Genomic DNA, 18,327 nt, shown 5'->3' with positions numbered 1-18,327 from the left:
AGTTGTTAAAAAATGAGTACAAAAAGAACATGAACAAAAAAGAGATTAAGGGTTCTTTGATTGTCAATTTTGTATATAGTAGAATACTTATGTACATAGACATTTGTATTATTATATAACCACAAGTTGAATTGTTGATCTGTGAATACAATTATATTTGAATACATAAGTACTCTGTCAAATTTAAAATTTTGATTAAGGAATTCAAGTATAGTTGGATACATCAATACAATATTGTTGGCCTTTTCAAAATTTTATTTACAAGAATACTTATACAGTTTGATACCCACAAATTGTATATTTTTTTTGCTCATGTGTCTAATGTATTCATACTTATACAGTTTTATGCCCACAAATTGTATCTTTATTGCTCGTTTGTCTAATGTATTCATATTTTTGCTTAACAACAGTGTTGAAATGTATCCATATTTATAGACATAGATACTTGTATTGTTTTATAAGCACAAGTTGAAATGTTGATTTGCGAATATAGCTATATCTAGATAGATAAGTACTATATCCAAGATAAAAAGTTGATTAGGGAATACAAGTATAGTTGTATCCAACGTATTCATTTTTGTGTTTAACAACAACGTATTCATTGTATTCTATATTGGTGTATTCATTTTTTGTTTAACAACTAGTGTATCTTTTGCCATGTAGTTCACCTAATTCAAAATCGAAATACTTAACATTCATTCACAAATTCAACAATTTGCTTACATACAATAACTTGAATTAACAAAAAAAATTATTAATACCTTCACGACGCCAGAATAAGAATTATGGAGACAACAAGAAAATTGAGTATGATGTATCACATTTTTTATTAAACTGATAAAGAATATGATATGATATGTCTTTAAATGAGTAATTTTCAGTTATAAAGTTAATTATGGGAAGTTGCTCATTGTATGGACTTAATGTAAGGATAGTGGGTTATATTTAGAGTCAATTCCTTTTTTAGTTTGTTGTACCTAAAGATGTATTAATGTATAAATAAAAAAATAAAAAACTATACAAAAATACAGCGAAAAAGTGATATAAATTGTAGTCATTTATTGTAAATAGCATACTTATAGCTATTGGTATTCATTAACCCTATAAATATAGTTATTTTTGTAAGTTGCTCATTTTTTTTGGCCGAGTTATGCTAGAGAAGGGCTTATTTGGTTACTAGCTAATATATTTATGTTTTTGCTAATGACATTGAAATGAACACGGCTAGTTATGAAAATTTCTCATTTTTGCAACTCGTCTAAGTTTGAGTCCATTCGTCAGTTGCATTATTTATACTGGCGTTCGGTTCTTCGGTTCGGTTTAATCAAATTTCGGTTCGGTTCTTCGGTATTCGGTTTTTAGAAAAGTGTGCACCATATTTCAAACCAAACTAGATCTGTTCGGTTCGATTTTTTCTACTTCGGTTCGGTTTAGTTCGGTGTTTTTAATCGGTTTTTCGGTGTGAATAAAAATATAGAGGGAGTATGATAAAGTAACAATTGTTGTTAACTTCCCACTTCAAACTTCAAAGTAACAACTAACAGTCTAACAATAAAAAGTAATAACATCAAAATAGTTTTGTTTAGGCTGGGTGCCCTTTACTGTTTTGTTTAGGTTCCAAAATTTAAAAATTGAAATGGGCCAGGTAAAGTTAAAAATTGAAATGGGTCAGGTAAATATTTTGAGTCAAAATATATAAGTATTATTAAATAAGTATTATTAAACCAGGCCTCATAGATGGTGAGGAAGATCATACAAACATATAAAGTGTTTGAGGATGTGGGATGGAATGAAGCACAAGTGATACAAATGGAGAAGTTCTCAATTAAGCAAGTATACCAACTGATGAGAGGGGAATATCCAAAAGTAGAATGGAGGAAGCTGATATGTAATACAAATGCATGCCCAAAATGGAGTTTTATTCTGTTCCTAACACTACATAGGAGGCTCCTGACGAAGAAAAGACTACTTAATTGAGACAGTGTGGAGAATACCAAGTGTATATTGTGTGATGATGAAAGTGAGAACATTGAACATTTTTTCTTCAATTGTTCTTACTCAGGTCAGGTTTGGCAAAAGGTACTAAGATGGCAAGCTATCCAAAGGCAAGCATCAGGGTGGCATGAGGAACAAAGATGGGCACAAGAACAGTACAAAGGGAAAATACCAAAAGTTGAAATATTTTGTATATCTCTTGCAGCTAATGTGTATTATATCTGGCAGAAGAGGAATCAGAGAATTTTCCAGAAGGTTATAAGAAGTTGTGATGTCTTAGTCAGAACGATTATACAGGAACTTCATGTAAGAGGGGAAGCTGAAGCTGAGCATGAAACTGCAGTTGTTAGATTGGTACCCTGTGTAATTAACTTCTGAAATGGGAGGGATAGGGGCGTAGTGGCTAGGAATAGAATGTTTGTTATTGGAAGTACACAGTCCTGGGGATGTCCGGGCTGAGTTGTTTTTTTAAGTGTTTTGTATTGCTCATTTTGGTTAATAAAATTCTTTATTTACCAAAAAATAATAATATATATATATTTAGTAGTTTCGGGACCCTTACACCAAACTCCGAACCAAAGAATCGAAGTTCCAAAAAAAAAAGAATCGACTCCGAATCGAAACACCGAAGAATCGAAATAGTTCGATTCGGTTCGATTTTTCGATTTTCTGGTATTTATGCCCACCCCTAATTTATAGCTTCTTTGTTCATAGACAAAGTAGATTCGAAATTATCTTATTTCTTTGGATTGTCTTGTCAAATATGTCTTTTTCCTATAGTGTCACAGAAGAGCGTTAGATAAAATCAAGAGAAATATAAGAGCATAGCATGGTCTCCATCAATGGTGAAGCCATAAATTTTACTAAAGAGATTCAATATATGAAACAGTAAATACAACAACTATTATATACATAAAAATACTTTTAACTTTGGATGATACAAATATAATTTTCCATCAAAAGGAATTCAAATGAACACTTTTACTTCCATTTGTCTTTAGCCCTGATCTCCACATGATATTTTCTCAAAATTAAAATGTAAGATACATATGAATATAAGTGATACAAGAGCGAATGATTACAAGTGACTATACAAGAATGAATGAATACAAGTGATACAAGAGTGAATGAATACAACCCTTTGTATTTTTTTTTGTATCTCTGTATACATAGAGACCGTAAAATTCGTCGATACAACCTAAGTGTGTGCATGAATTCAAGTGATAAAGAGCAAATGAATACAAGTGCAATGATAGAGCAAATGAATATATTATCTTGTATTTTTTTGTGTTTGTATATTTGTATACATGCAGATTGTATTCCTCGATACAACTAGTAATCATCGATACATCAAGTATTCATCGATACAATCTAATTGTACGTATGAATACAACAAATATAATTGTTTGATACCTTAAAAAATACACAAATACAAAGAGAGGTGAAAACACATAAGACAACCTAAATGCACACATCAATACGGTGAATACAATTGCCCGACACCTCAAAACTATACAAATATATATAGAGAGAGAGAGGTGGAAATACCGGAGAAAGAGAGAGAGAATGTACAACTAAATGCATGTATGAATATAATCAATACAGTCGTCTGATACCTCAAAAATATATTTTAAAAAATAGAGAGAGAATGTTGTAAATACAAGATACAGAGAGAGGAGGAAAAAAATACAGAATAAAGAGGGAGGGAGAGAGAGTGTCACACCCCGAGCCTACACCCTGGCGGGACTAGCACTCGAGAACCATTGCTGGCCCCAAGCGAACCCTTGGCCTGGCTAGACTCTCAGCGGAAGACTTACTCAATAGAAAATGTACGTAAATACAATCTTAAATAAATTGAGAATGTTTAGAAAATAACATTTAACTTAGCCAAAATGACAACTCAAGTCTTTAAAATCAAACAATTGAAATATCAAGACTAAAGAACTCATATCTAACTGTCTATGAAGCCTCTAGAGACTAAGAGAGATGTCGGGACAAGACCCTCGATCATCCTAACAACTGAAATAGCCAAAAGAAATAAAACAAAACAAAAGCAAAGGGATTCTCCGGAAAGCAAGGAAGCTCACTAACTGACTTTGAGTACTCCACTGGATCAACGAGGCGTTGGATGCTGATCCTGGTTACCTGTAGCTGCATCATTAAATGATGCAGGCCAACTGGTATCAGTATATTGAATGTACGAGCATGCGAGGGGAAAACTGAACATGACATAAGCTTGAAATGAAATTTGAAAGAAACACTTACCTCAACTTACTCAACTCATGGATACCCAACTCAATGCAGAAATAAACAACAGCAAAAATGCAATTTATATAAAGCATTTAAAACAGTAACTAACAACTCAATATATATATGTAGTAAAGTAATATAATTTTGAGGGAGTTTTTCTAATCGACAATCATCACTATGAGCTAAGTGATGATACAACGTCTCGCCCACGCTGCCAGAACTATCATATAACTTGCCGGGATATAGAACGCCTCAACTAAGTGGATCCACTAGTCTATGCTAAAAAACATTAAGGAATCATCTAAAAAGTATGACTCTTTCTACCCACGTTAGCTACATGGTTTATGGAACATTGAGTTATTATGAACTAGTCCCCACATCGAAGCTCAATACTACTCCCAAAATACTCAGCTAATATGTTTAAAAACAAAAACTCTTTCTGTGGTTTGAGATAATTACTCAAAAACTAGCTCAAAGGCTCTCTTGGAAATCAGTGTTTTCTCTCTTGTTTAAGTGTGAAACATTTACTCTTTGGGAATTCTTAGCTCCCATATACTCTTTTTGAAGAAATGAACTTCATTTGTTACTCTTACTTAACTCATAACTCAAGTCTTAAAACAAGTTTAAAGCATTTGCAAAAGACTTTTTGAAAGGACTCTAAGAACTCTCTAGACTTGGCTCTTAACTTTCCTTGAATTTGAATTTATGGATTCAAGGATTGTGATTTGTGATAGGAAAGATCTCATGATGTTTATGAGCGTTTTTAGATAGTTAAACCTGAGAAACAATCAATCTGGAAGCAAGTCCGCGACGCGGAGATGCATTTAAATATTTGGTCGCAAAATAAATTTGGAGGCAGAAGGGTCTGTGACAGATCCGCGACGCGAAGAGAAAATTTCCATCCCGAGGAACTGGTCCGCGACGCGGACCTGGTACCCAGATTCACTTGATTTTTTCCTTCTTTGTTTTCTAACCCTAATTCGCCTAAACTCGATTTTTTTTTCTCAAATTCTCTTTAGATTCAGATATCCTGTATATGTACACAAGAATCTAACTCAAACAACTCAAGGAAACAACACTATAACCTCAAGAAACTACTCAATCTCAACCCAAATTCAAGAACGAAAACAATTCAAGAACACACATCAAGAACATTCAAACTTCCAATCTTTTTAGGACGACTTCACGTTGAATTAAGCATGTTTGGCACATGGGTGAACGAACTCAACGTTATGAAAGTCTCAATACCTCATAGGATCAAATCCTTGACGAAATCTGCAATCAATTCCTCACGAAGACGACGAACCTTGACTTTTCTCTTCTCTTCTCTCTTGAGTTCTTCTCTCTAAAATCCTAGCGTGAATTTTTAATTGTGCAAACTGAACCAATTCAGTTTTGACCCTAATTAATTCACTAAAAACGAATCAAAACAATTGGGTATGGAAAAGACCATAATACCCTTCTAAAATCCGGTTTTGACTTTCCTTATCTAGACAGCCTGACTTCCAATGGGCATATCTCCCTCATACGAGCTCAAAAATGAGCAAACTTGGCGGCGTTGGAAAGATAATTCAAAGATCTTTCCTACGATATCTTGTAACACACCTAAATCATCCTAAGCTAGGAGTTATGGTCGTTTGAAATTGACTCAAAACTCATACTTAACATAACTTAACCAATTTTCAGATTTTTTTCATTCTTTCCAAAAACGACTCTTTCTAGTTCCAGCTCTTTCACTTAGCGAGGTGTTACAGAGAGGGGAATGTGAGAGGGCAGAGAGAGGAGAAATGCGAACAAGAGAGGGAGAGAGAAAAAGGAGGGAAAGAGAGAGACTAGGAGATCAACAAGCGAGAATGAGGAGAGTTGCACAAGAGAATCTTTTTTTTTCTTTGCTTAGCATCTCAAACAATGGTTATGAAACGTAAATACTTAAATTGTAGCTATACATCTCTAATTATGTCCAAATGATAGCCATTTGAAGTTTTCTCTATAATAAATTATTAGTTTAATAGTGTTAGATTCCTTATTATAATTTAATTAATTATTTTAACCAAATAATACTCTAGCCCTTATATACCAAGTAATTGATTATCGACAATGATTTAGTTGAGTAGAAACACTTTTATTGACAATTGACACAAACTAATTTATAATATACTTGTCTATAGTTATGATCGTTGGTGAAGTTGTTAAAATTTTATAATAATGAAGAAATTAATTTAAAATAACAATGACTGAAAGCTAGAAGTAAACAATGGCTAAACTGAATAAATTTTTATTTTGAAGAATGATATTCTAATGAATAATTTGAACTATTGATCGAAAAAAGATCTAGTCAAATACCACAATTTTCAAGATTCGTGTCTATCCGAACACCACAATTATCAAAACTCATATTTACATATCAAATTAAGTTTTGAGAGCGACCTTTTAGCGAACAAATCCATGAAACCTCGTTATATATATTCATACACGTTTATTTGTTACCTTTTATAATGATAAATATAAGTTGTGTACTTTTAAGCTTGCTTTTGTCAATGAAAATTTGGGCCACAACAAATAAATGCTAGTAACTACCAACTGTTAAAAAGGTCGTAAAATCTTTTAAAAAATCCTATCAAACATGTGATCAATAGTATTCTCTATGTGAATGTATTTAGTCGAATAATTCTTATTTGACTATAGTTTTTTTAAAATTTATAATTTATACATGTCATGATATTTGTGCAATGAGAAGAACTTGTCATTGGAGCCTAGATATAAAAATGAAATATTTAAATTAGATTTTATACATATATATTTCACATAAATATGTAATTGAACTGAGCTAAGGGACCCTTACAACATAAAAGCTTCAACTACCACATGCTACTCCACCAAAATCATCTTTTTTGACGTGGACAACAGCATTGTATTATTAGTATTTTTTCCGTTTAATTATCTCATTTTAACTTTGACTGAAATATAAGAAAGTGAAAAGAAATTTAAATTTATGATTTTAAATTAAAGATATATATATATATATATATATATATATATATATATATATATATATATGGAAAATTAGAATTAAGATGTTGCCAAAAAAAAACATCATTTTTGAAATGAAAAACAAGGTACGAAAGAAGTAAGACAAACTAATTAAAATGGAGGGAGTACCATAAATGTTGAACTGGCTTCCACAATCTAGATCACTAACAATTTTGAGATATATTAAGCATGAATCGAAATACCTTTTGAAACGTGAATAAAGATAATCAACGAGATAACCCTTCAATTTAACAATTTTTTAATATGTTACCCTGGTTATTTTTGAATTGTATAATACTTGAGTGGGCAAGTACTTCTCTCCGAGCCAACATAAATTGTAGTGTAATGTTGAGACCGTTTCATCTTTAATCAAAATTCTGCCCAGCAAACTTCTATCAACCATAGAATTATAAGTAATTTAAGGCATATAAATAATCAAGGGGTCATTTGGTAGCTAGATAAAAAATAAGTTATATATGCATGATTTTTTTATACCTCATATGATATTTCGTAAGTAGATAGGAAAATAAATTATTTATTTATAAAATTAATACGACATTTGATTGATAATTTTAAAACTTGCATAAATAATACATGTATAAGTTATATCATGAGAGTTTATGTATTATTTTATGTAGGAACAGAATTATAAAATATTAAATAATTAATACATATATAACCAATTCATACATATATAACTAATATATAGAAATAAAAGAGTATTATATAAATTCACTCATAATTAACCTGTACGTACATTACTAATACCTACCGATTACCACTCAGCTAATCACTACACTTAATCTTTAGGCCTATCAGTACACATGCATATCATGTCTCCTAGCTCCCACACATTATTTATTGACCAACTCAGACAGGTCCTCAGATTGATGGTGAAGTTAAGGGGATGCCAAAATTTTCTTTGTTATTAATAGGGTACAACTAGTAAGGGTTCAATGGGTTGTCCCAATTTTATTTGACGAAAATTATATTATTTATATATGATTAAAATTATTTATTATTTGATATTTTGAATTCTTTTGATTTCTTTGTTTAATGCTTCATATTTTGATTTTTTTTAATGTGGTTCGGTCAATCGACCTACGTTCACAAAGGAGATGAGCAATCCACTATATAAATATGAGAGTACAAAATATAGAGAGAAATAACATCAACCAATTCACTCGGAATACATGAGGTTGTTATCACTTGTATCCCACAAATTCTCCCCCTAACCAAAACTCTCAAAGCCTACATTGTGAATGTTGATTAAGTTAGAAGGAATGAACATCTATTTATAAAATCCCAAACTTTTTCCTACAATCTAAACCTTTTCATAAAAGGAAAACCTAATTATGGTAAAAAAAACCCAAGACAATTAATATCCAACAAATCACCTCTCTCCTATCTCGCTCGCCTCTCTGTTATCTCGCTTGCCTCTCTCCTCTCTCCCCCGCCTCTCTGTTATCTCACTCGCCTATCTCCCTATGTATTTGTATTGCATAATGTATTTGGTACCAAAGATACATGTATCTAGTATCCTTGATATACATGCATATGACTTGAAATTTGGTACAAAATTATTAATTAGTAAGACAATATATAATTACTTCAAACTATAAAGTGGATTAATATTTATGGTAGAAATATCTGTGTAATTAGATATTTTTTTCAAAATTAAAACAATAATAATAAGAATCGCCAATTATAATCAATTAAGTACTTCCTCTATTTCAATTACATTACACGTGAAATGTTTCAGGATAACTCCGTAAATTTGACTGGACATTTTATTAATTACTCTTTTAACGTCCAAAAATGTCAAGAATTATAAACGATGCTTTATACAGCTACTACTGTATTTTGTCCAAAAATAAATATTAAATTTCTATATTTGAATTAACTAATGCCACATAAATAAAACGAGAGGGCAAAAAATAATATATATATATATATATATATATATATATATATATATATATATATATATATATATATATATATTAACAATCTGTATGAGAATAACATATTAACAATAAAACAAGAGAGCAAGACAAAATTTTCTGGTTCGAAGAAGTTTCCTTTATTGTGTTTGTATATGCATGCAGATCCAATATTTTCCCCTATTTTAAAGTTTTTCTTTTAATCTATTTAATAATATTAATTGGCTATGCTTTATTGTAGTTCTTATTAGATTGCCAAAAAAAAATACCATTTAGCAACAGACAAATTTTGTAGCTTAATAGTAAATTTATTGCTAATTTTATTAAACGATAAATTAGAGATATTTTTGTTAGCTATGAATAAAATAGCAACGGATCAGCGACGAAGTTCGTGGCTAAATATAGTATTCTTTTAGTATAAGTAGGGAATTAGAATTGTATGTATTTTTCTTTCTCTTTTTTTAGAGTAAGAGAAAAGAAAATTATGATGCTACAAAAAAATTAACTAGTGCACTTACAAGTTTTCATGGTAAAAAAGCTATCGGTCATACTTAATATTTATATTAAACTAATGAAGGTAAGACAGGTATATATATTTATATAATAACTTAATCATTAGTAGATTGACTTTATTTTTAACTACTACGATTAAATTGTTCATTTGTATTACATATCAAGTGCATATAATCATGTTATTTAGACTTTTCAAAATATTATGGATGAATATGATTTATACATGTATACGAAAAGTTAAAAGGAGATCCGCTTTTGTTTTTGACGGACATGGTTAAAAGACGCGTTACAATTCAATTTGTCTAATTCTTACTCTAAATTTAATTTTTTTAATTTGTCGCTTTATAATTTGTTTAAGTATCTAATTAACTTTTTTACTCTACATTATGAGTATATACAACATATTATATAAGAAAATAAAAAAAAAAATTGATAAAAATTTTCATGAGTTAATTTGATTTACATATCAATCTACATTTTAGATGGACTAAATTGGACGAGTCAAAAAGGATTTGAGTTAAAAATTATGCAGATCATATTTTTATGGACTAATTTTGTTATCACTATTTGTCACGATCCAACCCACCGGGCCATGCGGGGACCCACTCTAACACCTAAGTAGGTGAACCCTCATATCCCAAAAGTTAAAACGTGCAGAAAGTTTACGAAATACGAAATTAAATGAGAAACACCAATCCTTTTTAAATAAAATCTCTTGAAATAATTACTAGTTAGCACTTGTAAAGTAAATAACACCCCCAAGAATCTAGTCTAAACATGTACAAGAGCTACTAAGAGTACAATTTGGACAATATAATTAACGACACAGCTCCCACCATGAGAAAGGAAGGATAGAAGCTGTTGGAGATTGTCTTCGTCTTCACCTAATGAAACGTCGCCAATCCTGCATCCAGACTATGTCGAAGACATAGCAAGAGTAGTATCAGTACAAAACACGCGTACTGGTCGGCATCATTGGCCAACCCGACGCCCACCATATAATATAAGAAATCAACTAATAAGATCATGAAATAAACACTTGCTTCTCCACCTTTACCCCTTTCCTGAAATACCTCCAATATTCACTAGTATTCTGACTATTAACATCTTTCTCCCTCAACCTACCTACCAGGTACTTGATCATAGCCTAACCATTCTAACATGTAGAGAATTTTCCCCAAATACAACCACAATCATTTCAACTAACCGTTCACGTCACACCCCTACTTCCTTGTCACATTACCCAACCGTAGTCACATAATACATTACATCAAGCTCCCTTATCACTAAGGTGAAATCCACCTAAGCATATTTCATCACACACGCTATCTCTATTTCTCGCCATTACAGCACACAGACAATATTACTATCTATTACTCGCCTCTTAAACACTTAACCCTTCCACTACACCCAGCAAGTCCAACATGTATAAGTCAGTAATCAAAATAATCATATGTATAACGAACATATACTATATCATCCACATTTACGAACAACGATCAATTTCACAATTTATATCACATCATTGGTCCTCTTATGGAACCCAAACCCAAACAGTTAGTTATACCGGAACGTGGCAACCAATTTATATCCTATAGTTATGCCGGAACGTGGCAACCGATCCAATAGTTATACCAGAACGTGGCAACCGATCCAAGTTAGATATGCCGGAACGTGGCAACCGATCCAAGTTAGTTATGCCGGAACGTGGCAACCGATCCATTCAACACATCACAATCACAAACACAAGTATATCCTCAAGATCATACATTTAAGTCATGATTTCATGTCAATGATAATTCACCCATCTTATTCACAACAAGTGTGATCTACAATGCAACGTTATCAACATACACTAATTTTTCATACTTAGCCCTAGTTTATCATCTAAGGCTTCTTTCTAGGTTTAATCACAATTCATCATAAATCTTCAATCAATCACTCCAATTTGTGGTCTCGCATACGTTCATAATTTTATTCCCAATTATGATTTCACATTCTTATTCTTGCAAACAATTCTATCCAAGACAGCAATTCTAGAAGCCCTAACAAGACATCAATTTCTCTTCACAAGGCATAAGCCCAATTACTTTGATTCTAGGAATTACCCATGGAATTCACTCGGTGCACAAAGGTCTACACATAAACCCTACCATTGATTTACATATATTACATGGTGAGCACATATTTAAACTACTCAATTCATAAAACCTTGCCTACCTGGGTGCCAAGCAGTTGCACGGAGTTTTGACTTCGATTTCGGTTTTCCGGACTTTGCGACAGTAGATTTGGCCAAGAATCCGCAAGATTTCACCATCCTCACGCTAGAAATCTCCTTCTCCTTCCTTCCCAAGCTTAGAGAAGTTTTTCGGAGGTGTTTAGGGTGTTTTACGACTTATTTAGGTATTTAGGAACATGGAGAAAATAGAATTTCTTGTAATTTACGCTCTGCCTCGCCTATCCCGCTATGGCGCCAACTTATCCCGCCCTAGCGGCATCATGCCACTGTGGCGGGACAGTGGTCCAGAATTCCCCGAATTTTTGTTTCTCCTAATTAACGACGGTTCGATCGTTACACTATTTGATATTCTATCAGTTCAATTAAAAAAAGTAATATTTTTCTATAATTAGAAATAATTTCATTTTAAGTTTTTTATTTTTATTTTAATTGCAAGTTTCTATAGTTATAAAATCTCCTAAATTTAAACAGGTTATATAGGTCATATTTTTATGGACTAATTTTGTTATCCCTATTTTATATTCTATTAATTTTTAATATTTAAAAATAATTCCATTCTATATAGCTTTTATCCCTTAAGACTTCTTCAATACCTAACACTGAAATATGTACGAGAAACTTATGAGTTTTTGTCCATAATAATAATCATCCAATTTGAAATTATTAAATGCAACCATTTTTGGGAAGTTTCCTTTTTTGTATTATTATCTTCTTCTATTTTTATTTTTTTTATAATATTAAGCCACGTAGTGATTCAATAATTATTAAGGTTTGACAAAGTTATCAAAGATTGCTCTAGAGACAGGATCAAAACCAATCTATTCATGCAAATTAAATGAAAGAGACATTTATACTTTTGTATTGCAATATACAAAACACAACTACTTGTAAATTTTAGTTCATGTTTTTTAATGTTTTCTTGGAGAGTTGTAAATATAACTCCATTCGCTTTATTTTATCTGATATACTGATACGATTTGATTTGGTATAAAATTTAAAACTAAAGAAAGAAGATTTTTGATATTTATCATTTAAAATAAATCTTAAATATTTATATGACTATAAATCATTTTTTTTAAAAATAAAAGTTACATTACTTTTAATTACAAAAATATTTTTTTTTGGAGATAAATTAAATAAAAGAATAAATCACATAAATTGAAATAAAAAAATTTCGTTTTAATCAAAGAAAAAGAATATTCACACTATAATTTCATACCATATCGTGTATATATCCTTGCAATTGAATAAAGTAGTAGTAGGTACTTCAAGTCTTTTGAATCGACATCATTAATTTTATTGATTAAAAGTAACAAGTACAAGTAATTATTTTTAAAAAGCAGCGAACAAATAAAAGTGACCGAAAAGAATATTACTTTTAACTATTTCATTATGCAGATCCCGACTGAAAAGGTTGAGGAATCCAATAGTACGACATACTTTTAGATAAATTAAAGAAAAAAATTATATAATTATACAGACATTTCTATCATATTTACTGATTTTCTCTTTAGTTTAAAATAATTATATATTACTCCCTCCATTCCTATTTAGTTGTCCATATTTCCTTTTTTAGTTGTCCCTATTTAGTTGTTCATTTTGACAAATCAAGAAAGAACAATAATTTTTTTTCCTATTATACCCTTATTTAAAGTGAAAAAGTTGTCATAAATAAAGTAAATAAACTTATGAACTTTCCAACATTGATTAGTTATCTTGAGTGGATTTATTTTGGAAGTAAATTGTACTATAAGGGTAAAATTATAACTTCATTATGCTAATTATTGTTGCCTTAATCTGTGTGTCATTTCTAAAGTGGACAACTAAATAGGGACAGAGAGAGTATCTCACTAATTAATAATTTTCATATTACATTTCAAGTAAGATACACCTAAATACATATATTTTTGTCACTAGATATACTCTAAAATACAAATAAAGAGAGATGACGAAAGAGAGTGATAGAGAGGCGAGTAAGAGAGGAGAGAGGCAAGCAAACTAAGATGGAGGCGAGTGAGAGATTTCCCAGATACATGCATTTGAATTACACTAGTTACATATATCTGGGATATGAGATACATTCTGAATTACAGATACATACATAGAAAGAGGCAAACAAGAGAGTCAATGTACGCCAAATACATATGATCACTTGAATATATTATATCCACTTGATTACAATATATCTGAAGATCAAAATTTGATACAAATAATAATTTCAAAAATTCATAATAGACACATAATTAAATCCTTAACTAATTGAAATTTATGCTGTTTGCCCTTAATTAAACCCTCTTGAACTTGTAAAAGAAACTATTCCAACTAGATAAGGATATGCATACTATATGTAGGAAGTCAGTAGCAGTATCCATGTGTAATAATTAAATTTATTATTTTTAAAAACCTCAGTATTTTTCTAACTATAAAAATGATAGTGACTATGTGTCTACTAATGTGGATGTAATTGGGAGACCACATATAATATGTAGTAGTAGTAAGTCTAAGGAAAATGGAAAATATTTGGTGAAAAGTGAACATTGTGCTTATATGAACCAACCCAAGATAGCACTTTTATAATGTCACCCTCCTCCCAAAATACTTGGGACAATCACTTAAAATCTCTTCATAAATTTTAGGGAAAAAAGTCTGAAAAATATTTTAACTTTGGCTAAAATTGTTGTTACGATACTAAATTTTATGGAGGACCGTTTACCCCTGCACTATTTAATAGTGTATTTTAAAAGCATATATGTGCCCACGTGGACACATTATTATTTATAATTATGAAATATTTATGATATCCACGTGGGCACATATATACTTTCAAAATACACAATAGTGCAAGGGGTAAAAGGTCCTTTCCAAAGTTCGGTATCGTAACAACAATTTCGGCCAAAATTCAAATATATTTCAGACCTTTTTCCCTAAATTTTATTTAGATACTTTACTTACGTTTTGTTTTAATTAAATATCTGAACATATAATAAAACAGTTCTATACTACAAAAAAATGCTCAATTTATGGGGGTCATTTTGTCAATTTGTGGCATTTTTGGGACCCCACAAATTAAATTGTGGCGGTTTTTTAAAACGCTACAATTACTCTTGCCACGAGCATATTTGTAGCGGTTTTAGTAAACCTCCACGACGCCCCCCCACAAAATGACTAATAAATTTGTGGAGGTTTTATAGTATCAATTTGTGACGATTTAGAACCTTCACAATATCATCTCAATATTTTAATTTTTTTATTTTTGTAGATTTAAAGTTTTTGTTATATAAGATCAATATTTACATAATTTGATTTGTGGAGTTTTATAAAATTATTATTATCATAATAATAAAAATGAAATTCGATTTACATTAAGCCTTAAAAATAATATAAATAAATAATCTTATTGAATAACACACTTAATGCAAATAAAATTTCACTAAACAAATTTATATTTATAAGCTTCACAAGTTCAAACTCATGTCAAATAAAAGTAGTACAAACTTCAACATTACATTTTAAATGATAAAACATTCACAACAACTAAATATAAAAAAATCTATAGCATTTGTTTGATGATTTAGGTTGTTGCTAGTCAATCTCTTATCCAAGGTGAAGTAAGCTCTATCCCTGGATCAATCTGAAACAAAAAAATATATACATAATTAGATAAACATATATTGATACATACATATATATATATATATATATATATTTGTATGTCTTGAAAAAATTAATGAAAGTTCATTTCATCCCCAAAGCAAATTTATATAAAGTTTTGGTTTGAAAAAAAAGTATAAAACTATGGATGAGAGAAATTTATTTTGATGTTCTCTCATACACACTTATGTGAATAATAACGATTTCATGATTATTTCTACGGAAACAAAAGCTAGGTGTACGGAATAGGAAAATACATATTTTTAAGTTATACTTATATTGATCACAATCTCATGTGAAAATTATCCTTTAATTTGCACTAGTCAAATCCAATCAAGAATAAAACTATTACATAATATTTAAATAAACAAAAATAAAATTAAGGCTTACCTGAAATCAATTGAAGGTCCCCTATAAATAACTTTACAATGTGATGAAAGTTTTAACAAAACCTGAAATATGTAAAGGCATTAATGTGTTAGGTTTAACAACTTGTAAATTACAAAATGTCTACAAATTAAATAATACTAAGATCAATATTTACATTTAAAATTAAGATCAATATTTATATTCAAAAAATTATTTACCATCTATTCCATTGTGCATAACCTACAGGAGAACAAATTATTTAGCAAAAAATTAAAAGTTATACTCACCCAAAAGATTGCCAGAAAATGAAGTAAGAAAAAAAATTAGAGGTAAAGGGAAAGAGGAGAGGGTGAAGGAAAAGTAAGAAGTTTAGGGGGGAAATGATATGGGATTTGTGTGTGGGAGTTTTACGTGGGAAGTGGGGGTAGTTATTTGGTTGTTTTGAAAATTTTAAGGGAATTAGTGGGAAATTTTGGTTTAAGGCTATTTTTAATATTTTGGAGGGAAAAATATTACTATTTATTTTTTATGCACAGAACAAGTTTTTTCTTTTTAATGATTATTAATAAGTAACTAATTAATTAATTTGACTTTGGTATTACAAAAGATTAAATAAAATTAAAATTTAAGCAAAAATAAATATTAATGAATATGACTTTAGAAGATATCTTAATACAAATTGTAGTACTACTATATATAAGATAAAACATTGAAGTGAAATTGAATATAAAAAGTATAAAAAATATTTAAGTTTATCTTAATAGATTAAAAAATAAAGAATCAAAGATTACAATCCAATTGAAATGAAGAAGGAGAATGTGTGTATATATAATGAAATTAACTTTCAACATTAATTCTTTTATATATATATATATATATAGTAACAAAATAAATTTTGGGGGGTCGATAATCGACACAAACTATTTTAACTTATGAAAATTCTCTAACCCCCTTAATAAAACTACCACAAAATGATTTATATTGTGGGAGTTAGAAAAAACGCTACAAAATGTATTAACAATGGAGTTTTTAAGAACTCCCTCAAGTTAATCGCCATAAATTGAGCATTTTTTTGTAGTATTAAAAAATTTTAACTTAAAATTTGAAAAAGTTCTTATGGGAATTCTCAAATGTTCATTACGTATATAATTTAATCATGTTACATATGCCATCTTTTTTTATTACATAAATCAACATCCATTTAAATCGACCTGAATTTACAGATTATTCAGTCTAATGCACATAGTTAAAGCAAATATCATACTTTGAGTGAAATTAACTTATTTACATAATATTCCCTTGAGAGAACACGTAAAAAAAAATTAAAATTTTGAGTCAACAATATCTAATAATAACACTTTATCACGTGTCTTCAAATGCAAAATAGAAACATAACAACGATAACAAGAATAATTATTAAAGCATATCAATGTATAATCTCACCAATAAGTCCCGAAAAAATAGTATATATAAACATTACTTTCATCGTAAAAATATATTTAAGAGATGGTTTTCGAAATAACTTTAATTTTAGTAAAAAAATAAAATACTGACAATTTGTAAGAGGATGTTAATGTATTCTACCTTTTTAAATTTATTTTACTATAATAAAAGGCACCAACTTTGAAATAAAAGATTTTATTAGATTAATTAGATAAGTAGCTTTTCAAAATGTTGTCTTTTTGAATTTGAAGGGGCATTTTAAGGTGCTTTTGTATAAGTGGGGTTGCATTTTTTAATGAGGTGTGAAGACAGCAAAGACTGAAAAGGATAACGAAGGGACCATATCTTGATGATAAATATATACACTAAAGATAATATGGATAGGAATACATGATTTGTCTTGGCTTCAATTTGAGCCAACAATGCCTAACCAAAATAAGTTTTGTTTTTTCCATCATATTCAACATCATTAAAATTCGATTAAATCTAGATTTGTCTACTATGAGATTTATTTTTATACAACGGCATATTTAGGGTTCTCCAAATTCACGTGAACTCGTATTTTTGTTTCGAGATGATATATAGTAGTGTTATGGTTTTTTTTAATAAAAAAAGTTAAATATAAATGTGTAAATTCACGTACATTCGAAGTATCATGTAATTTTACATGCAAGGATGATTGGGTGTACATCTTCTAACTGAGATTTGAAATTTATATTGGAGTCTGATTAAATTCAAATTCACGTATTGCGAAATTCATTTTTGAACATTCTTTTTTTCATTTCGAAGATTTGAATCCGAAATCTCTAATTAAAGACGAATCTCAATCATTCCACAATAGGTTGTAGATATGCTTGTAATAAGTCGAATTAGTAACTGGAAAAATAAAATAAT

Source organism: Solanum verrucosum, unplaced genomic scaffold (genome assembly GCF_900185275.1).
Source record: "Solanum verrucosum unplaced genomic scaffold, falcon-dt-bn FXZP01000022.1, whole genome shotgun sequence".
NCBI lineage: Eukaryota > Viridiplantae > Streptophyta > Magnoliopsida > Solanales > Solanaceae > Solanum > Solanum verrucosum.
Note: the sequence above shows the minus strand (reverse complement) of the source record.